General features: G+C 36.9%; 1 pseudogene across 1 annotated transcript in view; it reads right to left on the bottom strand.

Annotated features, from left to right (window-relative positions):
* Positions 1 to 443: 443 nt before the first annotated feature.
* The window catches only part of LOC308246005 (transmembrane protein 127-like), a 40,086-nt pseudogene continuing 17,331 nt past the window's right edge, over positions 444 to 23,198 (bottom strand). Inside the window, exon 2 of the transcript in view lies at positions 444 to 1,152. The product of the transcript in view is annotated as a transmembrane protein 127-like (transcript). The remainder of the gene's footprint in view (positions 1,153 to 23,198) is intronic.

The raw sequence follows: 23,198 nt of genomic DNA on the forward strand, positions 1-23,198 counted from the left end.
CTTGCCTGGGCTCCAGCCACCCAAGCCTGGGCAGGGCGAGGACAAGACTTGTTCTGCTTCCCAACAGCAATTCCTTCTCCCCGTCAAACCAGAACACGGAGGATGGGGAGTCCAAAAACTAAAGCACAGAGATTTCCAGACACTGACCATTATGAAGGCAGCCTGCAGGGCACGGTCCCCTTTCACTGGGGCCCTGTTGACACCTCTAACTGAGACTGTCCACTGTCAGCAGCTTCCCAAGAAAAGAAAGTTCCGGTTGGTAATGAATAGTGACCTCGGGGGTAGGAAGGGGGCAAGAGGGGAAACAGTGCATGATTTAAAATCCGGGAACCCCAGGTTTCAAGAGCAGGGATGCATGAACAATCCAAAAGGCAGAGTCTCTCCTGGGGAAGGTTTGGTGAAGCTCAGGACCCTAACCAGTGAGGCCTGCTGGGGGAAGGTGCTCACTCCTCTGGGTGTGGGAGGAGCCCCAGGTGGGAGCAGGGAGGGAGAAAGCCCAGGCTGGCAGTAGGGTGGTTAGGGCGAGGCGGCTGGAATTGGTTGATGAACTCATATTCCGAGGGGTAGGTCTCCTCCATCTCAGACAGCAGCTGCAGGGCTTGCTCCTCTTCCTCTGTCGCTTGGTGGTTGGCTGCTGTGGCCAGGATTGAGGCTCCGCCAGTTCCTGCCACCAGGTGGAAACTAACAGCAAAGGTGACATACACCTGAGAACCATGGTACTTCTTATTGCTGCTGCTGGGCCAGGCTGAGCTCGGAAGCCCAGCAGGAAAAGCCGATGACGTAGCACACTCCAGGGCTGTGAGGATGTGGGCATAGCGTTGGGTGGCCTGCAGGGCTGGATGCTGGGGCCCAAAGACATCAGAAGGAACGCGAGAGACTACACAGGATGCCCGGGAAGCAGACGGCAGGAGTGAGCGCAGGAGCAGCACTGTCTGGGAGTTCATGCAGACATTTTCAGCAGGTCCGGGTGCATATGGCCAAGTAGGTCGGAGGCCCCCAGCTCCTGGTGGGAACAGGTGCCAGCATGGAAGTGCAACCAGGCAAGCTCGGCGAGGGCAGCGTACCGCGCTGTGATGGACAAGGCGCCAGGCAGGGCGAGGCCAGGCTACGCTCCGGCTGCTTGGACAGAGCGCTGCCTTCCGGACTCCTCCACTAGCACCCACCGAGCTCTGCATATCTGGGGATGAACATGCCCTGGGCTGCCCTCCTTTGCTCCTGGTCGCTGATGCTGGTTGACTTCTGGGGGGGCACGCAGAGTCTGCCAGTCTGCAGGCCTCAGGGATGGCGCCGCTTGTCCCTGGACTCCTCAGCTGCCCCAGGCCCAGCATCCCAGGCCCTAAACCCACTGCCAAAAATAATTTTTATTTTGTTTCAAAATTTAAAATTTCTTTTCTATCCATTCAGTATCATATCTTATATTGTAAGAGAGTTGTTTTAACATGCTCTTGGTGTAAAGTATAAAAGAAGTTAAAAGATAAATACTTTTTAATGTACTTCTGGGCATTAAGAACATGAACAGTTCCCTAATATGAAAATTTGTATGTAAATTTTCTTCTGTTGAAGACATGTGCTGGTGGCTGTGATCTAGAAACATGGCCACAGTAATGTGATGGATTTCCATGAGCTATACATCAACAGTAGCTTCATTGCATCCCAGTGACAATTTTCAAACTTGTTCTACACCTCAAAATACCCAGAAAATTTTGAACCTCCCTTTGACAATTCTCAAATGGGAGTGGGAGTGTGGCACATATTAAAATCTCTTGAAAGTGAGAGTTGAATTGCCTCACATGTTATTTTGCCTTAGGACATTATTACTTCCAGCACAATCTCTGATGTTCCTAATCAGGAGGATCTTGAAAGCATAGGTCCATAGCTCTGTGGTATTTCTATTTATAAGGCTTTGATATCTATCTATCTATCTATCTATCTATCTATCTATCTATCATCTATTCATTCATTCAGAAAAATATGTTAGTCTCATGTTTCAAGTATCATACTATCAATTTGGAACACAGCAATTAATTTGACACAAGCCATACTTTTATAGACTTTAGGAAAGAGATACTTGTAAATTAATAATTATGTTTAATGGAGCGGCAGTCAGCAGGTCTAGGGATTGAGGAAGGCTTTTTAGAGGAATTGATTTTTAATCTGAATTTTGAAGAATGAGTAACTTCATCACACAAAAACAGGGCAATAGATATTCTAAAAAGATGAGGAGAAAGGGAAAAGGCATCTAGAAAAGAGAGAGAGCAAACATTTAGCAAATTATAGCTAATCCCAATGATAGCATCTGCAGTTCCTGGAGCATGTGGTAGAATATAAGACTAGGGAGATTGGTTGGGAGAAGAGCATCTTCACACACCCAAGTGTGAATACAGTAAATCTAAAATGGGTTCCAGAATTTGTGTGATTCCAATGCAACTGAGAGTTTAAGAATTAATTAAAACTTGGAATTATGGACCATTCCAATAGGTAATGGAAGCACAATATACACTGAGTGGCCAGATTATTATGATCTTTGAACACATAATAATCTGGCCACTCAGTGTATATCCTATATAATAAAAGGCTAATAGGCAAATTGTCCCCTTGACCAAGAGTTCAACCAGCAGGCAGGCCGGCCAACCGCCCATGTCCCCTCCCCCTGGCCAGGCTGGCCGGACCCCACCCATACAAGAATTCAGGCACCAGGCCTCTAATATATATATTTTGTGTTTCCGCAAAAATAAGACATCCTTGGAAAATAAGACCTACTTACAGGTTTCCTTCTGAGTGAAATATAAGGCATCCCCCGAAAATAAGGCCCCCAGGCTCTGTCTCAGAATGAAAATTAATTTACTGTAAACTGGTTGCTAGGGCCGCCCCGACTGGCGTCTAGCAACCAGTGACGTTAGGCAGAGTTCTGATGTCACTGCTGTGTGGAGGCGGAGCGGAGGTCGGAGTGAGCGGTGAGCGCGGGGCAGGAGAGAGGAGGAGACTTTCGCAGATGAGTGTAGAAGAACAGGAGGATTAGAGCAGACGGGACGCTGCGAAGGTGGTGAGTGCTGGTCTGTCTCTGGTGACACTACCTGATGCTCGCGGCCGCCTTCATGATGACTGAAGGTTCTCAGTCAGTGGCAGACCCTGCTCCAGCCCAGATCCAGGCCCAGCAAGCCCAGTGACAGTCCCCAGGCAAGCCCCAGGGGGTAAATGTCTGATAAAGGGGTAGGGGGGATGTCTGGTGAAGGTGTTCAGTGGCACAGGGGTGGGGGGAGGGGGATCACTTAAAATAACAGAGGAGGATCAGAGGGGGCAATCAAAATGACACAGGAGGATCAGAGGGGACAATCAAAATGACACAGGAGGATCAGAGGGGACAATCAAAATGACACAGGAGGATCAAAAGGGGTTACTAAAATGGTAATCCCCCCTCTGATTCTCCTGTGCCATTTTGATTCCCCCCTCTGATCCCCCCTGTGTCATTTTGAGTGATCCCCCCCCCCACCTTGATACCCCAATTCCTTTTTTTTTACCCCTAGAAATGAGCGCAAAAAGAAAAAGCTACTCCGTGGAGTACAAGAAAGGAATCGTGAAGACTCTTGGGGCCAAAATCTTACTGCTTTCTGCAAAGAGAAGATGTTGAGTATCCGATTGGTCCGAAAATGGCGAGCAGAGTATGGTAACCTCATTGAACAAGTGGACAAGGGAAATGCTAAAAAGCACAAGTGTGGATCAGGTCGGCAACCATTATTTTCCGAGCTGGAAGACCTGATCTGTGAATGGGTTGTTGACAGGAGAGCAAAGGCTTTGGTTGTGAATAGGGCTCAGATTCAAGAATTTGCCCTTGCAATGGCACCACAGTTTGACATAGCCCCTGAAGACTTCAAAGCATCACAACACTGGCTGGATAATTTCCTTCAGCAAAGTGAACTGTCTTTAAGAAGATCTACAACATTGTTTAGGTTGGAAGATACGCAAGTTATTAAGCGAGCACTTGCATTCAAGTCCTTTATTGATGATGCTGACTTCTCTAAATACAATCTTTCCAACATGATTGCTATGGATGAAACTGCAGTGTTTATGGGCCAGTCATCTCAAACAACAATTGAACAGCGGGGTGCCTCCTTAGCGTACATTCCCTCCACTGCTTAGGAAAGTGCACGTGTTTCCTGTATTTTGGCAATTCTTCTGGGTGGCACTAAAATCCCACCTTTAATCATTTCTAAGGGCAAGAAGGAAAAGATTGAACGTGTTTTGGGCGTTTTTATTCTTGAAACTGAAAAAGCCTGGGCCACACAAGCAGTTATAAGGAAGTGGGTCGATTTAATGCTGCCGCTTGTTATGCGAGGGAGCCAAAGAGGTCTGCTAGTCTGGGATGCAGCCAGCACTCACCGCGCTAAAGACATGAAGACATTTCTTCACGAAAGAAAAATAGGTCAGATAATGATTCCCGCAGGAATGACGGCCTATCTCCAGACTCTTGATATTGCAATAAACAAGCCATTCAAAGACAATTTGCGCATGGAAATTAATGACTACATTGAAAATAGAATGGAGAGAAATCAGCGTGGAAACTTTGTGAAACCTAAACTGCAAGAAGTTGTGACTTGGGTGAAGAATTCATGGGAGAAAATCACTGACAGTTGCATTGCAAATGCACTGCGAGCAGGCTACCTTGACAAGAAGTACTCATTTAAAGGCAGTGCTATTGCTAAACATGAGAGATTTGGTTCACTGATTCTGAAAGAAATGGCGTCACAAGAAATTCACCAGGAAATTCAGGAATTGGATTGTTATGATGATGTTCCAGAAGATGATGACATGATTGTCATTGAATAAATGAGTAAATTCTTGATACTGTAGGATTCACAGTTTGTCTGGTTTGTGTTGACAACTACCGTACTACCGTACCGTATACAGGTAATAAATTTCCTTTATTTTCATTTAACAATAAATGTGTACCGTATTCTTCTTCATGGAAAAATAAGACATCCCCTGAAAATAAGACCTAGCGTGTCTTTGGGGGCAAAAATTAATATAAGACACTGTCTTATTTTCGGGGAAACACGGTATATATATATATATATATATATATATATATATATATATATATATATATATATATATATATATATACATATATACATACATACATATACATACACACTGAGTGGCCAGATTATTATGTGTTTATACTAGTAAAGCATGATTCTTTGCATTTAAGAGCCTCATATGGAATTTATTAAAATAAAATGTAAGTAAGCATATACAATTACCATGGGAAGAGGCAGGGAAGGAACCTAATTTGTTTTGTAGTGAGTCACAATAGTCTTCTGAGAGGTGACAGATAATGTCAGTCCAGAGGAGAAGTAGGAGTCAGTGAGACAGAAGTGAGAGGCATGTTATTAAGTTTTTGTACATAGAAGAAATGCAAGAAAAGGTACTGAGATATTTTGTAGGTGAGGTAGTATGCAGTAGATTTTTATCATTGTGTAACAATTTAGTGACTGAAAACAGCATACATTTATTATCTCAATAGTTTCCACTGGTCAGAAGTACAGGCAACTTTTATGTGGGTCCTCTGCTCAGTGTCTCACAAGGCTTCAGTGTAAGATATGACTGGGCTGTCTTTGTTCAGGGGGTCCTCTTCCAAACATTCTTGGTTGTTGTTAGAATTTATTTTCTTTTTTTTCTTTATTGATTAAAGTATTATATATGTGTCCTTATTCCCCTATTGCCCCCCCGCCCATCCAATTATGTCCTCACCCCCTAGTGTCTCTGTCCATTGGTCAGGCTTATATGCATGCATACAAGTCCTTTGGTTGATCTCTCCCCCTTACCCCCACCCTCCCCTACCTTCCCTGTGAGGTTTGATGGTCTGATCAATGCTTTTCTGTCTCTAGATCTGTTTTTGTTCATCAGGTTATAATGTTATTTATTATCCATAAATGAGTGAGATCATGTGATATTTATCTTTCTCTGACTGACTTATTTCGCTTAGCATAATGCTTTCCAGGTCCATCCATGCTGTTGCAAATGGTAAGAATTCCTTCTTTTTACAGCAGCATAGTATTCCATTGTGTAGATGTACCATAGTTTTTTTAATCCACTCATCTGCTGATAGGCACTTAGGCTGTTTCCAAATATTAGCTATGGTGAATTGTGCTGCTCTGAACATAGGGGTGCACATATCCTTTCTGATGGGTGTTTCTAGTTTCTTGGGATATATTCCTAGAAGTGGGATCACTGGGTCAAATGGGAGTTCCAGTTTTAGTTTTTTGAGGAAACTCCATACTGTTCTCCACAGTGGCTGTACTAGTCTGCATTCCCACCATCTGTGTACAAGGGTTCCTTTTTCTCCTCATCCTTGCTAGCACTTGTCATTTGTTGATTTGTTGATGATAGACATTCTGACAGGTGTGAGATGGTACCACATTGTTGTTTTGATTTGCATCTCTCAGATAATTAGTAACTTTGAACATGTTTTCATATGTCTCTTGGCCTTCCTTATGTCCTCTTTAGAAAAGTATCTATTTAGGTCTGTTGTCAATTTTTTTTATTGGGTTGTTAATCTTCCTTTTGTTAAGTTGTATGAGTTCCCTGTAAATGTTGGAGATTAAATTCTTATCGGTGATAACATTGGCAAATATGTTCTCCCATGCAGTGGGCCTTCTTGTTGTTTTGTTAATGGTTTCTTTTGCTGTGCAGAAGCTTTTTATTTTGATGTAGTCCCATAGAATTTATTTTCTTTCCATTGTAGTATTGAGGTCCCTATTTTCTTACTGAATGTCAGCTGAGCTCTAGTCTCTTTGGGACTCCAATTTATTGCTATACAACTTATGTCTTCAAAGCCCACAGGAGAATCTCTTGCTCCAGACTGCTAATAATGAGTCTATCCCAACACTCTTGCAATATAATGTAACCAAATTAACAGAATGACAGCCCGGCTGGCATAGCTCAGTGGTTGAACATTGAACTGTGACCCAGGAGGCCACAGTTTGATTCCTGGTCAGGGCAGATACCCAGGTTGCAGGCTCAGTCCCCAGTGTGAGGCATGCATGAGGCATCCAATCAATGATTCTCTTTCATCATTGATGTTTCTATCTCTCTCTCCTTTGCCCTTCCTCTCTGAAATCAATAAAAATATATATTTTTAAAAAAAGAGAGAGAATGACATCCTATCACCTTTGTAATATTTTTATTGACTAGAAGCAAGTAACAAACCCTTGCCATACTCAAACACCAATGGGGTTTATCTTAGAATCCTGCCTACCACAGAGTGTCAGGAGATACTGCGGATAATAGCCATAGGTTTGAGAAGACAGGCTTGACTTTGGAGTAAGAACACTTTACATAGAAACAAATGTAAAACAAAAGAGAGTAGTATCTAGTACATTCTGATGCATAAATAATGGAGTTTATGCTCTATTATCATAATTTTTAGGCACAGAATATAGCCTACAGAGCTAGTGGCATTCTGATTAAGAAGCTAATTTTGGTCTCTTCTTTACACTCCCAGCAATTCTGTGACTGGTTGTTTGGATGTATGTTGTAACCACTGTCTGTAGGTATATTGTTAATGTTCTGCTTCTGTTGAATAGTCAAAGCATAAAAGATAAATAATATTACTCATTAATGAAATATGGGTGTTACAAACCAGGCTCAACACTGTACTTAATCTAAACTTATATTGACATTTTTCATATAGATTCACTATTAGCATTTATATTTGCTGAGGGAATATGGAAAACATGTTCCTGTTGTTTGCAAAAAATCATTAGTGCAATGCAATGTAGATCAAAGGGGATGTTCAACAGAACAGATGTAAATAATTCAAAATGAAGTTAATAAGGAAGGACCACATTTTTCTTACAGAAATTTTTAAATCAATGTCCTAATAAAGCCATTAATAGCAAAATCTTCAAACAGGATGTGATTTTACTAAATAAAAACTACTATTTGGACATTGGGCAAAACTTGAGATGAAAGACTACCATTTACTAAGTGAAAATGGGGCGAAAGTTTAAAATCAATAACTGTGAATTATACTGTTCCAAAGTTTTCCACTCTTTAATTGTATATACCAATTAAAAAATAGACAAAAATTTTAAAATAAACATTTATTTCTAGTTTCTAGGCTTATATTTTTATCTCAATAATAGGGAATAACATCTTTCCACAGGGGTTTGATATAGAAGAAACTTCCTTTAAATCATTTAAAAATAAGAGAATCTAGATACTTTGATCCTGTGTGTAACTCATAGCAAATTTCTTCTTAATATTTTATATAGTAAATATTTTATATTTTCCTATAGAAACCACACTCATTGATGTCTTTCTTAGAGTATGCTAGTGTAAGCATTGATCACAAGGAGGCTTAAGTCAAGTTAAGTTTCCCACCCCACTTCCCCCCAAAACCCTCAATTCTCCTTTTATAAAATATAAATGACCTGGGAGTGCATGTAAGTATCAAATCATTTTTTAAAAACCCTCCCATTTTTCTGTGATAATAAAGCCCATGCTTTACTCCATTGCATCCTCTCAGTCCCCCATGTTACAGACATTTTATCACTCCTCTCTACTGATCAAGAGCCTGAAGCACAAGATCTACCATTTGATCCAAGAACCTATTCTAATTACTTCCCAAACTTCATTCTTTGTCTGAATAATAGCTCTGAATGAATTATGAGAGTACCAAGATCTTGATACTCAGCCGGAGGGCTGGCCAGGCATAGGCAGTGGTCTTAGACCCCTTGAGCTGGTCACTTTGGGACCAACCCCAGAGGTATGGCAGAAATCTTGTCATTGCTATGTTAGCCACCACATTAAAACTTGGGCAAGCATTGTTCCCAGCTCAGAGAATACCATTGTGAGTTGCACAGACAAGAAATTGGATGTTATAGAATTTAGATCTTAGGACAGCATGGGATATATATATATTTTTTTAAATATATTTTATTGATATTTTACAGAGAGGAAGGGAGAGGGATAGAGAGCTAGAAACATCGATGAGAGAGAAACATCGATCAGCTGCCTCCTGCACACCTCCCACTGGGGATGTGCCCGCAACCAAGGTACATGCCCTTGACCGGAATCGAACCCGGGACCCTTCAGTCCGCAGGCCGACGCTCTATCCACTGAGCCAAACCAGTTTCGGCAGCATGGGATATTTTTTTAAGAAATAAACAAAAATATGTCAGAAATATACAAAAGTAAATATTTTAAAAGTTCAAGCTCAAGTGTTGTTAATTATTAAGTAGTATCAGTTTCGGAAAATTTAACATTAATAAAATAGCATTATCTACTATGGAGCCCACATTAAAATTTCCTCATTTATGTCATTGATGTCTTTTATAGACTTGTCTCAGTATATTACATATTGCATATAATTGAGATGCCATATAATTCTTGTTTAAAATAGAACATTTTTCCACTTTTTATTTTATTTTTTATAATAGTTTATTGATTTTTAGAGAAAGAGGAAGGAAGAGGGAGAGAGAGAAACATCGATGTAAGAGCATAAAATGGATCAGCTGCCTCCTGCATGCCCCCTGCCAGGGATTGAGCCGATAACCCTGGCATGTAAAAATTGAATCATCATTCTTTAGGTGCACTGGATGATGTCCAATCAACTGAGCCACACTGGCCAGGGCCCTATTTTTTATTTATTTATATGACATCAACATTTTTGAGGCAACCAGACCAGTTGTTTGGGGGCATGTTTATCAATTTGAATTTGTCTGGTTAGTTTCTCATTATAAACTCAGATTAACGTTTTTAAAATAAGGATACTACTTAGGTTAGACTGCCTATTGTATGTCCTTTCCAGGGATTCACACTTGGAGGTACAGAATGTCGGTTTATCTCAGTTTATCAAGATACCAACCAGCTGCATCGAGAGACTTAAGCTTCCAAGCGCCCTCAAACCAGTTGGCAGAATTCATTTCCTTGGAGCTGAATTACCACAGTCCCAGTTTTTAGAAAACTGTTAGTCTGAGATCACTCTCAGCTCCTTGAGAGTGTGACACTGAAAACAAGGAGAAAGCATGCAGGGCAGAATGCGAGATTTTACTTATGACACTAAAAGTCTTGACAGGTGTAGGTTACCTAATAACATTTCTCATGGGAGTCCAGCAGGTGCCCAATGATAAAACTGGTGTGCTATTCATTATCTATAAAGGTATCAGTGTATATATCTGTGTATATATATTTATACCTGTGTAGATCTGTTATTATTTTTATATCACAAATGCACATGCATGTTGATTAGAACATAATATAGTCATATAAATAAGAAAATATAAAACCACTGTTAATAATAATATCCAGGAAATAAAATAGTTAACCTCTCAGGATATATTCCAGTTATTTTGTTTTCTATTTATGTTGGCACACACACTGATTTGATTGAGAACGATATGATTCTAAGTTTTAGCCTCCTTTTTCTTAAAATCCTCACCTGAGGATATTTTTCCATTGATTTTTAGAGAGACTAGAAGGGAGGGGGAGAGACAGAGAGAGAAACATTTATGTGAGACACATCAATTGGTTGCCTCACCCAAGCGCCCCAACCAGGACCAGAATTGAGTGTGCAACCGAAGTATGTGTCCTTGACCAGAATCAAACCTGGAACCCTTCAGTCTGCAGACTGACTCTATCCACTGAGCACACTGGCTAGGGGATTTAGCCTCCTTTTTAACAGCCTATGTTTTATATTGCAAATCTCTCCTGTGTCATGTAATGGTCTTACATTTCATTATATAAATGACTTCATAGTGACCCTCTAGAGCAGAGGCTCCCTAGGTGTTCACTATTCAAATTCCCCATTCTGGACATGCAGGAAAAGTACATTGTCCAGTCTAAAGTATGTGCCTGACTCATTTTGAAATACTACATATGCCACTAGGATCGTGGAATAGGTAAACTGGCAGTGATGTTTTGGCAAATGTCAAGGCCAGTAATGTAAACAGATTGAATAAAATCCTTGTCTGTGTATCGCTTGGTAAAAGAACCATCCTGATTTGTCATTCTTATTAACTAAGCAAAAATATACAAACAAACCATGTGGCCTTCAGACAAGCATTTATTAAAATGTAAGCTCCTCTTCCGGGAGGTGGAACGTTGGGAAAAGTTTAATTGGTGCTGTCATCTTTGTTCTGAACCAGTAGACTATTTGTGTTCTGTGGTCAATTATTTCTGAACTTCCCAATTCAGTCCTCACTATTTGAACAGTTGATAGGTACAGAAATATCAATGTGAAAAGCTCTGGTGAAAAATGAGGCAATATATAAGGACCGTCCAGTGGAGTAATAAAACAACAACAAAGAAAAACCTTAAATCCCTCATGTTATTCTTGTGAAAAACATGAACTCACGCATATGACACATTTTCCCTAAAATATCCTCCAACTAAAAAGTCAGGAAACTGGCAAGTTAGCACTTCTGTATGCTTTAGAGAAATGACCTTACTAGCCTTTTATTTTCTTTCCTACAGTTTCACTCACTGTTTTCCAGCTATGGGTTTTTTTTAGTTGGCATGCTATGCAAACCAATGTTGTTCCTTTTGCTTATGATTTCTCCTTGACATTTACCTTTCCATCCATGATCTGTTTTCCCAAGCAGCAGGGCTTTCCTCTCCTTCTGTGTCACAATAATAAGATCAAAAGGGTGGACGTGGGATGCTCAGAGCCTGGTCTTCTATATTGAGTTCAGCCGCCAAGGTTAGGTCTATTCTTATTTTCCATTTACCAACTTTTGAGTTGTGCCTGTGGAAAAAAAAAATAAATGTCTTCTAAATTCATATTTTCCCTCTACCTTCACTATCCACTTTTCTGCAGCAGTAATGGCCAGAAAAACAAATATTATTTTGACAGCGGTTCCTACTAATATATATAGGCTGGGTTTTGTACACAACAATTATTCTTGAGTTAGCCAGTTTTAAAGAACAGTTAGAGAAAATCACACACATGTTTAAAGTGATATAGTTGAACCTTTTTTCTTCAGCTGTTTCTTTCTCTTGCTGTGAGCAAACACTTATTATAAATGTCAGAGAAAGAACACGTCCTGAGAGATTCTTGTCCTTTCAGTTTGAATGTTATGGCTGTTCTTTTGAGGAAGACTGTTGCAATGTTTTATATTCGGACTAAAATATGACTTTTATTTGACCTGAAATTCTCCGGAAGCCTTCTGTGTTTCATCTTGGAGAAGTACTTTATGTAGATAATATAGCTATTATTAACTTACTTTAACAAATGTAAGTTGCTCCCCTCAGAATTATCAGTTTATAGTTTATAGTATATCCTCAATGGTCCAACTTCCTCTTATGCTAGCTAGAACACTGTGTGGGCAGCTATGTTAGTCAGCAGAATTACTAATCCATGGGGATGAGTAATACATCTCAACATTTTCCAAAACCTATATACACATAAATCGCCTTAAAATTCTCTTGGATATTTTTCAGAGAAATGAGGAAAATGTGAAAACGTGGAGAACATTTAGAACTTGTGTAATTCCAAACAGTTTAAAAATAATACAATGAGCTACATGGGGATTTCAATTTGGAAAAATATATAATAGTGGAGGAATTTATATATTTCAATGTATCAACAGTTTGGTATTTCAATGATAATAGCTGAGGAGGATGCCAGGGTACATTTTTTATTTTTGTTTTTCATAGGATCAGGTACTTTGTAATTTTAAAATAATATTCTCAGGAATTTTGTTATAATTTAATTGACACATTTAGCTATCAATTTTGTATTAAAACCTCTTGATGAAGATTGATATACAAAGTTTTAGGAGATGAGAGCTTACAATAAAATGGAAAGTTATAAAGATAAGGAACAATATGATTTCTGTTGCTTTGAAGTACTTTTCAAAATATATTTGTTCTTTTGAGCATAATACTGTGTGTGTGTGTTAGATTGCTTTACTGGCTCAATTCCTCAACCATCATTTCAACCATACATACTAGAGCCTCGTGTTGAGTGAAGTATATTTTCTACCCCTGACTTTGGAATGGATTATGTGACTTGCTTTAAGAAGTTGAAAGAATCAGGAATGACTGCATGCCATTTACAAATCACAGATTTAAGATGCCTTGTTTTGTTTTGTGTGTATCTTTTTTTTTTTTCTTCATGTTTTCTCACTCTGCCATCATCATAAGAAACTAGGGTGCTTAGAGCATGGATGAGAGACATATGAAGCAGAGCCACCCGATATTACCCATAGTTCTTTAGTAGGATGCATATCAGTTCTAGCCACTCCTTATGAAATGGATTCATCCAGTTGGTCCTTGCTTAAAACAGCCTAGGCCTACAAAGTTGTGTATGTGTGAGAATAAATGATTCTCACTAGGATTTGATTTAATAGAGTTTATGAGGTATAATTGACATGCAAGAAACACCACATATTTAAAGTACACATTTGGATGAGTTTTGACATATGTATACGTCCATAAAACCATCATCACAAATTAACAATACCACATAATGAACATAATCACATTCACAATTACAGTCTTTGCTCACATTCCTTTGTTTATTTGTCCTTCCCACAGCTCATTGCCCACCTCATCTACAGGGAACTACAGATCTGCATTTTATGACTATAGTGATATTCCCGACAGTTTTAGCTAAATGAAATAATGGAGTAGCTACTCTTTCTTATCTTTTTTTTTTTTTGTCAGCAAAATTATGTTGAGAATCATTGATGTAGTAGCATATATCAGGAGTTCTGAGTGATTTTATAGTATTGTGTGGTTATTCCATAACTGTCCTATTTATTAACCTTTAGATCACTGTTTGTGTTGTTTCCAGTTTAGGGGCTATTAAAATTAAAGCTGCTACAAACCTTCAAGTACAGTATTTGTATAAATATATTCTTTCCTTTCTCTCAAGTAAATGCCTAGGAGTAGAATGACTGAGGCATGTGTAAATGTATGTTGAACTTATTTTAAAAATTTCTAGACTGTTTACCAAGGTGATTTTACCAATTTACATTCCCAACAGTTCTGTAGGAGAGTTCCAGTCTATCCATATGTTGGCCAACTTGACATGGTCAGTCTTTTTAAAAATTTTTAGACATCCCTGGTATATAGTGATATATCTCTGAAATTTTAATTTACTTTTCACTAATGAACTGGGAAGTGTGCCTATATGTTATCCTTATATCTTCTTTGGTGAAGTGCCCAAAACTTTGTCCACTTTAAATTATTAGCGAGTTTTCTGAGTTCCTTGTATATTCTGGATACAAGTATTTTGCCAGGTATGAGATTTGCAAAATTTTCTCTCAGTGTCTGACTCATTAATACATCCACTTAGTAGTGTTTTATGAAGAAGAGACATTTTTTAATATTGTTGAAGTTAAATTTATCAATTTGTTCTTTCATAAATAGTACTTTTTCTTTTTAATCTGAGAAATTATTGCAAAAGCCAAGGTTCCTTTTCCCCTATGTTTTCAACTAGAATTTTTTTTAGTTTTAGACATTAAATTTGAGGCTATGATTCCGCTGAGGTATTTTGTATGTATGTATGTTATAGGTTAAAGTTTTTTGGATTTTTTATTTGTTCATTTTGCATATTGTTATTCAATAGTTTGGCACCATTTGTTGAAGATATTGTCTCTTCTTCATTGAATTGACCTAACATTTAGAAAAAAGTCAGATTGGACTTTATTCAGTTTTATTGTTCTATTTATCTTAACTCTAAAACCACACTGCTTTACTTATGGTAACTTTGTCATGAAACTTGAAATCTGATTTTGTTAGACCTATTATTTTATTCTACTTTTTCAATTTTATTTTTAATATCTTCTATGTCCTTACATATGAATACAAATCTTAGAATAAGCCTGTCCATTACTTAAAAAAACATACTGAAATTTTAATTGGTATTTCATCTACTCTATAGTTGGAATTGTGAAGAACTGACCTCTTAATATTGATTCTTCTGCTTTATTAACATGGTAAATTTATCTATTTATTTAGGTCTTCTTTATGCTCATTTATGTTTCCATTTATTTCTCTCAGCCACATCTGCATTTTTTATAGTGTAGAGCTAATACACATCTTTGGTCAAATGTATCCCTAACTGTATCATATTTAAGATGCTTATGTAAATGGCATTGTTTTAAATTTTCAATTTCTGATAGTTAGTGTCTAAAATACATTTGATTATTTGTATATTGGTCTGTAGCATGCAAACTTATTAAACTCACTTCTTAGTCCTAGTAGCTTTAATGTAAATTCAGTAGGATCTTCTACATTGACAATTATTGACATTAAGTCATTGGCTAATAAAGATTTCTTCTTTCTTTATTGACTACATGACTATAATTTATTTTTCTCTTATTTTTTTCCCAAACACTAGATCTGTTGATGCCATGTGGAATAGAAGTGATGAGAGTAAATGCTCTTTTCTTTTTCCTGATGTTTGGAGAAATGTTCAGTTTTTTTTTACATTAAATGTGACTTTATTTATTTTTTATTTATTTATTTATTTATTTTAGTGGCTTAAAGCAACAATAAATTTATTATCTTACAGTTTTGGAGGCTAGAAGTCTGAATTGGGTCTCACTTGGCTAAAATCAAGGTGTTGGCAGGGCTGAGTTCCTTCTGTTGGCTCTAGAGAGAATCCATATCCTAGACTAGGGGCTACCTGCATTCCTTGGCTTGTGATCTCTTTTATTTATTTATTTATTTATTGTTTGAAGTATTACAAATAGTAGTACATAAGTCTCCTTTTATTTTTTATTTTTTTTCCCATTGACCTCCCCCCGGCCTCCCCTTCCCCCCAGTACATGCCTTTACCTGCTCCCTCCCCCCAACACACACCGCCCAGTGTCTTTTATCCATTGGATTCCTTTATTAACTTTTGTTTGAGAATATGTTTGTATGTTTTCAGAAAACAACTCTAAGACCATGTGGATTCCTGCAACAGAGAGGAATTGACAGGTCTGCTCCAACCACAAAGACAAGAGGAGAAACGGTCCAGAGATGGAAGACGCTGAGGACGCCTTGCCACGCTAGCAGTCAGCAGCTGTGCGACAGAGCAGGTTGCCTAGGACCAAACCAGAGAGGGTCGGACCTGCATTGCCACCATGTGCCCACCATCCAGATATCATTGCTGACATGTACACATAAGGAGCTGTTTGACATTGAAACGGGGACTCAGAACTGTTGGACATGGAAATTGGGACTCAAACATTTTTTGTTATTATATGTTTATTTCTAGTCTGCAGAGGCAAGATTTTTTAAAGGAAAGAAATGGGGAAAAATAGATACAGAGGCAAAGAAGCATTGAACAGACTGTCAAACTACAGCGGGAAGGCAAAGGAGGTTGCGTGGGGGGGGGGGGGCGGGGGCTGTAAGAGATCAACCGAAGGACTTGTACGCATGCATTTAAGCATAACCAATGGATAAATGTGACTTTAGTTGTATTGCCTAAAATCCCTTTATCAGATTTATACACTACTTCTATTTTCAGTTTGCTGAGAGATTTAAACAGAATCAGGTCCTGAATTTTGTAAACTAATTTTTTTTGTCATCTCTTGAGATGATCAGTTTTCTCTCTTAAATGGTGAATTATGTTAATTGATTATAGAATGTTAAACTTTATATTTTGGGAATAAATAATTTTATTTGTCAATGTGACAGGATCACAGGGTTCTCAGATATTTGGTCAAACCTTATTGTGGGTGTTTTGATGATGGTGTTTTGGATGATATTAACATTTATTATTTATTTACAATTATTTTTTATCATTATTTAAATCATCTGTAGACTGAGTCAAGCAGGTTGCCCTTCCAATATGATGGAACTTATCCAATTCTTTGAAAGCTTGACTAAAACAGAAAGTCTGGCCCTCCCCTGAGAAAGAATTCCTTTTGCCTTATTGCCTTTGAACTGAGACACTGGGTTTATCCTGCATTCCAACTTGAATTCAAACTTTGGCTCCTCCTGAATCCCAATCCTGCCAGCCTTTGGATAAGAACTATATCATCAGCTTTCCTGGTTCTCAGGCCTTCGGACTGAGATGGAACTAAACATCACATTTCCTGTGTCTCCAGCTTGCTGACTCAGATATTGAAGGACCTCACAACATATACTATTATTGTCATACATGTACTATATATGTATATAAATTCTACAATGCATTATTATATTTTTAAAACAATTATCTGTTAGAGGATTAAAAATAAAAGAAAATATTTTATATTTACTCACACATTTACATTTTTTTTGTGTTGATATAAACTTCCATCTGAAATTAGTGTCCTTCCTAAAGGATGTCTCTTTGATATTTATAGTATTGCAGATCTGCTAGTTATTAATTATTTCAGCTTTTGTATATCTGAAAATGTCTTTATATTGATTCAAGTTTTTAAACAAATTTTATTAGGATAGAATGTTAGATCACCAGGGTGTTTTTTTTGTTGTTGTTTGTGTGTTTTTTGTTTTTTTCGTGTGTGTGTGTGTTTAGTGCTTTAAAAATGTTGCTTTAAGTCTTTTACTTAAGGAATAAATAAACAGCAGTTCCAAGATTTAAAAAAAAGAAAAGAGATGCTGCTTCATTGTTTTCTAACTTGCATTGCTTTTGATGAGCAATCTGCTATTATCATTATTTTTGTTCCACTGTATGGAATGTCTTTTTCTCTAATTTTAAGATGGCCTGTTTATCTCTAACTTTAAACAATAAGATTAATTGTACTTCTTGCATGAAATTCATTAAACATGTTGCATATGGGGGTTTATAGTTTTTAACAAATTTGGAAAATCTAGCCCTCCTTGTCCCTCAAAGACTCTATTTATACTTGTATCATCTCTTGATGTTGTGTCACTGCTCACTGTGGTATTTCTCTAAGCCATTGATTCACATGAGTACAAGTTAAGGTATTGGGTTGCTTATGTAACTCAAATTTTTGTTATTTCTTTTTATACTATTAAACAAAGCAGTAACTACTTGAATACATTGGGTTATGTTTATTTTAAGACTATATTTATTATGAATATCAGACCCTTTTATTTTCAAATAAATATTATTCTGAATAATAGTATTCATCAGTATACATTTCATTGTCATGAATATGCTTCAATAAATGAGTAAACATATTTTTTATTAAATGAATGATAATGTTACTGGCTTGGAAATTTGCTGTCACAATAAAACACTCAATACCATTAAGCTATATTGGCAATATTTTCATATTATCAGGCTGTCACAAAGAGATAATATATGGAATGCACTGAAATATAAATTGCTGGAGCTAAGAATTTTAATATTTTTTATTTGGTTAGGTCTGAATATAAGAGACTTATGATGCTAATTACACCCTTAGTGTTGGATGTTTGTGCTTACATTGTCACTCTCTATGGTCCTCAGTATTGTTTCTTTGTGTGTTTTTGTGGTTGTTTGTTTGTTTTTTTGATCCTCATTGTTTTTATTCACCATGATCATTAGATATGTTCTTTCCATTCTGAGGCCAGAACCAAAGTCACTGAATTCTATTCTATCTGTACATTTGAGAGAACTACATGATATAAACAATAAGTAAGGCAGAAATGGGAAGGTTGATTTATTTTATCAGATATCTACTATTATTCCTCTGGAAAAAAAATGATGTCTGTCTTTCCAAACAGTAAGTATGATTTCAAAACAAAACACTGACAAGGTATCCACATTCTAAATGCAACCTTCAAAGTTTTCTGGACTAGAAAAATGTTTGTTGATATTGAATGAATTCTACTTATAGAAACAAATAGGATGGTATTGTTTTAGCTATCTCTCTTGGTAATAGCTTTATTCTGTATTCTTCCTCAATGTAACAATACCCTGTAAGACAAGAAAGAATATCAGCGTGTTCAATCTTTTGATTTCACCTGAAATGAAGTTGCTGTGCCCCTAATAAATATCTCTGTGTTGAGTTGATTACATATTTGACGTTTGTAAAGGAATGAAAGAAGCCTGAGATATTGTTCCTGTGATAAGTGGGAATGTGCAGAAACAACCCAACTTATAACTATACAGAATTGTTACTTTTTCTTTTCTTGTCAGACTATGCTGTACACAGAGCTGGTTTGGGAATCTGACTCCTGTTGTAAACTATAATTAGAGAAAAAGTCAAGAGAATTGAGAATGTCTGCTTAGGTCAGAAAGAAGTAACAACAAAGACTGTCTTCTCAAGAATGCAAATCAACACACAAAATTAACTACCTTTTGATTCACTTATAATCCTGGGTTAGCTATCCAGAGGATTGCCAACCCCTTTCATCATGAAAGAAAAACATATCTTTATATTATTCTTGTCTATATTTAGAATGGGGGGCAGTGTTGCTAAGGCAAGGGACAAGATGTGCTAACATGTATTAGTTAGCACTCATTGGCTATGGAGTCATAGAAAAGGCTATGTCCTTCTTGAGGCTGAGGGATAGACAATAACAGCTCATATATAGATTAACTTGATAAAAGAAATCCTATTCTCTCTTCTTCCGGTGCAATAGAACTTGACATGGCATGGTCTGGGGAACATATAACTGGATAGCAGAGTTGGAAGAACATCCAAAACACCTCATTTTTTTTTGTCATTCAGCAAGAACATAGTCATATATGAAAGAAGGTTAAATAAGAATTTCCCAAATAGTCATTTAGAAGGATGTTCTCAAAGCCTCTCCAACTGATCTGCCTCTTCTAATCTTCAATGTATAATTGTTGATAAATATGATTTCTCTATGAGGTCACTATTAACTGTCCTTTTGTGGCTTGAGAGCAGGGTATTTAAAATTTACTTCTAATTATGCATTATTTTTCATATTTATTAGCTGAGTGATTTTCAATCTAATTCAACAGAGCTCTAGATGTAAGACAAGGACAGCTATTGTAGGCAAGGTAGAGATCAATTGCTGGCCTTATACTTCTTACCTATTTTAATAACAGCTGTTCTACTCTTAACAATTTGTGTTTTCCCATATTGTTTTGACTGAAAACTAGTTACAGCTCAAACTGTTCTGTGATATATAGGTCAGGTGCAGAGGAAGTATTGAGAAGTGGAAGTAACTGTGCTTTCATTCCTTTTTGTACTCAACAAATCCTTTTCGAGTGCCAATGTAGCTTAAGATAGCAGCAAGCCACAAAAAGGTTTATCTGGTTTTTAGTGGAAATAGGATAAACAGACAGAAGTAAGATTTCTACTATGGTGATCTTGGTAGGGTTATAAGGGATACAAAAGAGCAAATGGAGCCATAAAATTAACCTAGTATCTGCCCTCACTAGAGAAAAATTAATGATTTCCAGTACATGAAAATGCATCCTAGAACTGTTTGCTTGGCTTTTGAGTTTTTTATTGGTATCATTTATGCCTTTAACATAATTAAGCAAAAACATTCTTGTGAGACCTCAATAACTCCTATCATTCAGTATTAAATCATATATATAATGGTGTTCATCAAAGTGTCAAATATAAAATATTTTACATAACAGCTTTGATCTCCTGAGACTTGTAACAAAACAAAGTCTGGCCTAATTTTCATAATAAACCATCTACATTAATACTTCATTTGCATATAGTTCTCAAATTATGGGTATTAACTTCTTTAAGGCATATTAAAGGCTCATAAGTATAAATGCTTAATTTTTGGCATTATTACTTAACTTAAAAAGTGATGTTGATATTACACAATAATATTTTTGTTAGTGGGGTTAATTGCAATTTCAATAGGATTTCCCATTTTAGGGGAAAATAAAAACAAGTTCAAACATTAGTAAAATTTTTCAAGTTGAGTATTTTGATTTTACAATACAACTAATATACTTTCAATTTATTTTTAAAGGTTCTTTTATATTAAGCATTCAATGTCATGCAGAAGTTAAATATGTTCTTATACTACTGATTAAATTAATCATTCTTATTGCTGTTTTAGTAACTGTCTTCAAAAACTGTCAAATTAAACATAAGTCTATACTTGAAAAATAGAGAATTTATATATTAAACTATATAATTTAAACTAGAAAATATCAATATTTTGATATTTCTGACTCAATACATACCACTAATTTAGAGCAAATATTGTGTAGTGAAAAGGTTCACATGTCATGGTTTATAGCCCTCAAATCTAATTCATGACATTGAGAAGTTGAGTGGACCTATGTAAGCCTCAGATGCTATAAATTTATAATGAGGGGACTATTTATGTATATAAATGCTATGTGTTGGGATAGCTGCTGACTTTTATATTTATGAAAAAAAATAATGGCTATAGAAAATGTGCTTAACTAAAGATATTTTCTTTTGCAGATACGTGTCAATCATATTCAGCTGAGAATGATTTCAAAATTATGCTGTGCTTACTGTGATATCAAACAATAGTCCAGGGACTTTTAGAAGTTGTACCTTAGTTCATGAAAGCATCCCTTCCCTTCATTTTTACCTCAAACTGTTTTTTCTAATGGGTGTGAGCAATATAACTTGTATGTCTATATAGACTTAAATAGATCTATCTTAAAGAGATCTCATTAGACAATAGATGATAGATAGATAGATAGATAGATAGATAAACATATATATATAGAGAGATAGATAAATGATTATCATGCATGATAACATAGACCATGGAACAATGGCCTGGTAGTAAACCCTACCTGAAACAATGAGGATCCAAAGGTATGTTAACCAAAAATCTAATATAAACTATAGACTTAGCAACATTGCACACTGATTCAGCAACATTTCATGTTCAAATGAAGTGTAATATTTTTAAAAATTTAAAATCAATTAAAATATTTGTTAGAATTTCTGAAAGGTTGAGGTGAAAATTACCTGTCATAATACATATAACCTCTATGTGAAAACTCCTCTAGATACACTAATTATGAGTCTTACATAACATGTCATGGCTTCTATCCTTGACACTCAGTCTTTTTGCTCTTTCTCTGTTCTTTTTTTTCCTTTTTTTTTTTCTTTATTGATTAAGGCATTAAATATGTGTCCTTATCTCCCCATTGTCCTCCACCCCTCAGCTCACACCATCACCCCCCTAGTGTCTGTGTCCATTGGTTAGGCTTATATGCATGCACACAAGTCCTTTGGTTGATCTCTCCCTCTTACCCCCACCCTTCCCTGCCTTCCCTCTGAGGTTTGATGACCTGATCCATGCTTTTCTGTCTCTGGATCTGTTTTTGTTCATCAGTTTATGTTGTTCATTATATTCCACAAATGAGTAAGATCATGTGACATTTATCTTGCTCTGACTGACTTATTTCGCTTAGCATAATGCTCTCAGGGTCCATCCATGCTGTTGCAAATGGTAGGAATTCCTTCCTTTTTAGAGCACCATAGTATTCCATTGTCTATATTTACCACAGTTTTTTAATCCACTCATCTGTTGATGGGCACTTGGGCTGTTTCCAAATCTTAGCCATTGTAAATTGTGCTGCTATGAACATAGGGGTGCATATATCCTATCTGACTGGTGTTTCTAGTTTCTTAGGATATATTCTTTGAAGTGGTATTACTGGTTCAAATGGTAGTTTCATTTTTATTTTTATGAGGAAACTCCATACTGCTCTCCACAGTGGCTGCACCAGTCTGCATTCCCACCAGCAGTGCCCCAAGGTTTCTTTTATTTTTTAAAAAAATTTCTTTATTGATTAAGATATTACATATGTGTCCTTATTTCCCCATTACCCCCCACCACCCATTCTTGCTCCCCACCTCCTGTTGTCTGTGTCCATTGATTAGGATTATATGTATGCATATAAGTCCTTTGGTTGATCTCTCCCCCTTACTCCCACTGTCCCCTACCTTCCCTGAGGTTTGACGTTCTGATTGATGTTTCTCTGTCTCTGGATCTATTTTTGTTCATCAGTTTATGTTGTTCATTATATTCCACAAATGAGTGAGATCATGTGATATTTATCTTTCTCTGCCTGGCTTATTTCAATTAGCATAATGCTCTCCATCTCCATCCATGTTGTTGGAAATGGTAAGAACTCCTTCTTTTTTATTGCAAGGTAGTATTCCATTATGTAGATGTACCACAGTTTTTTAATCCACTCATCTGCTGATGGGCACTTAGGGTTTCTTTTTCTCCACATCCTCACCAGCACTTTTCATTTGTTGATTTGTTGATGATAGCCATTCTGACAGGTGTGAGATGGTACCTCATTGTCATTTTGATTTGTATCTCTTGGATGATTTGTGACTTTGAGCATGTTTTCATTT

Source organism: Plecotus auritus, assembly GCF_963455305.1.
Source record: "Plecotus auritus genome assembly, chromosome: 4".
Taxonomy (NCBI): Eukaryota; Metazoa; Chordata; class Mammalia; order Chiroptera; family Vespertilionidae; genus Plecotus; species Plecotus auritus.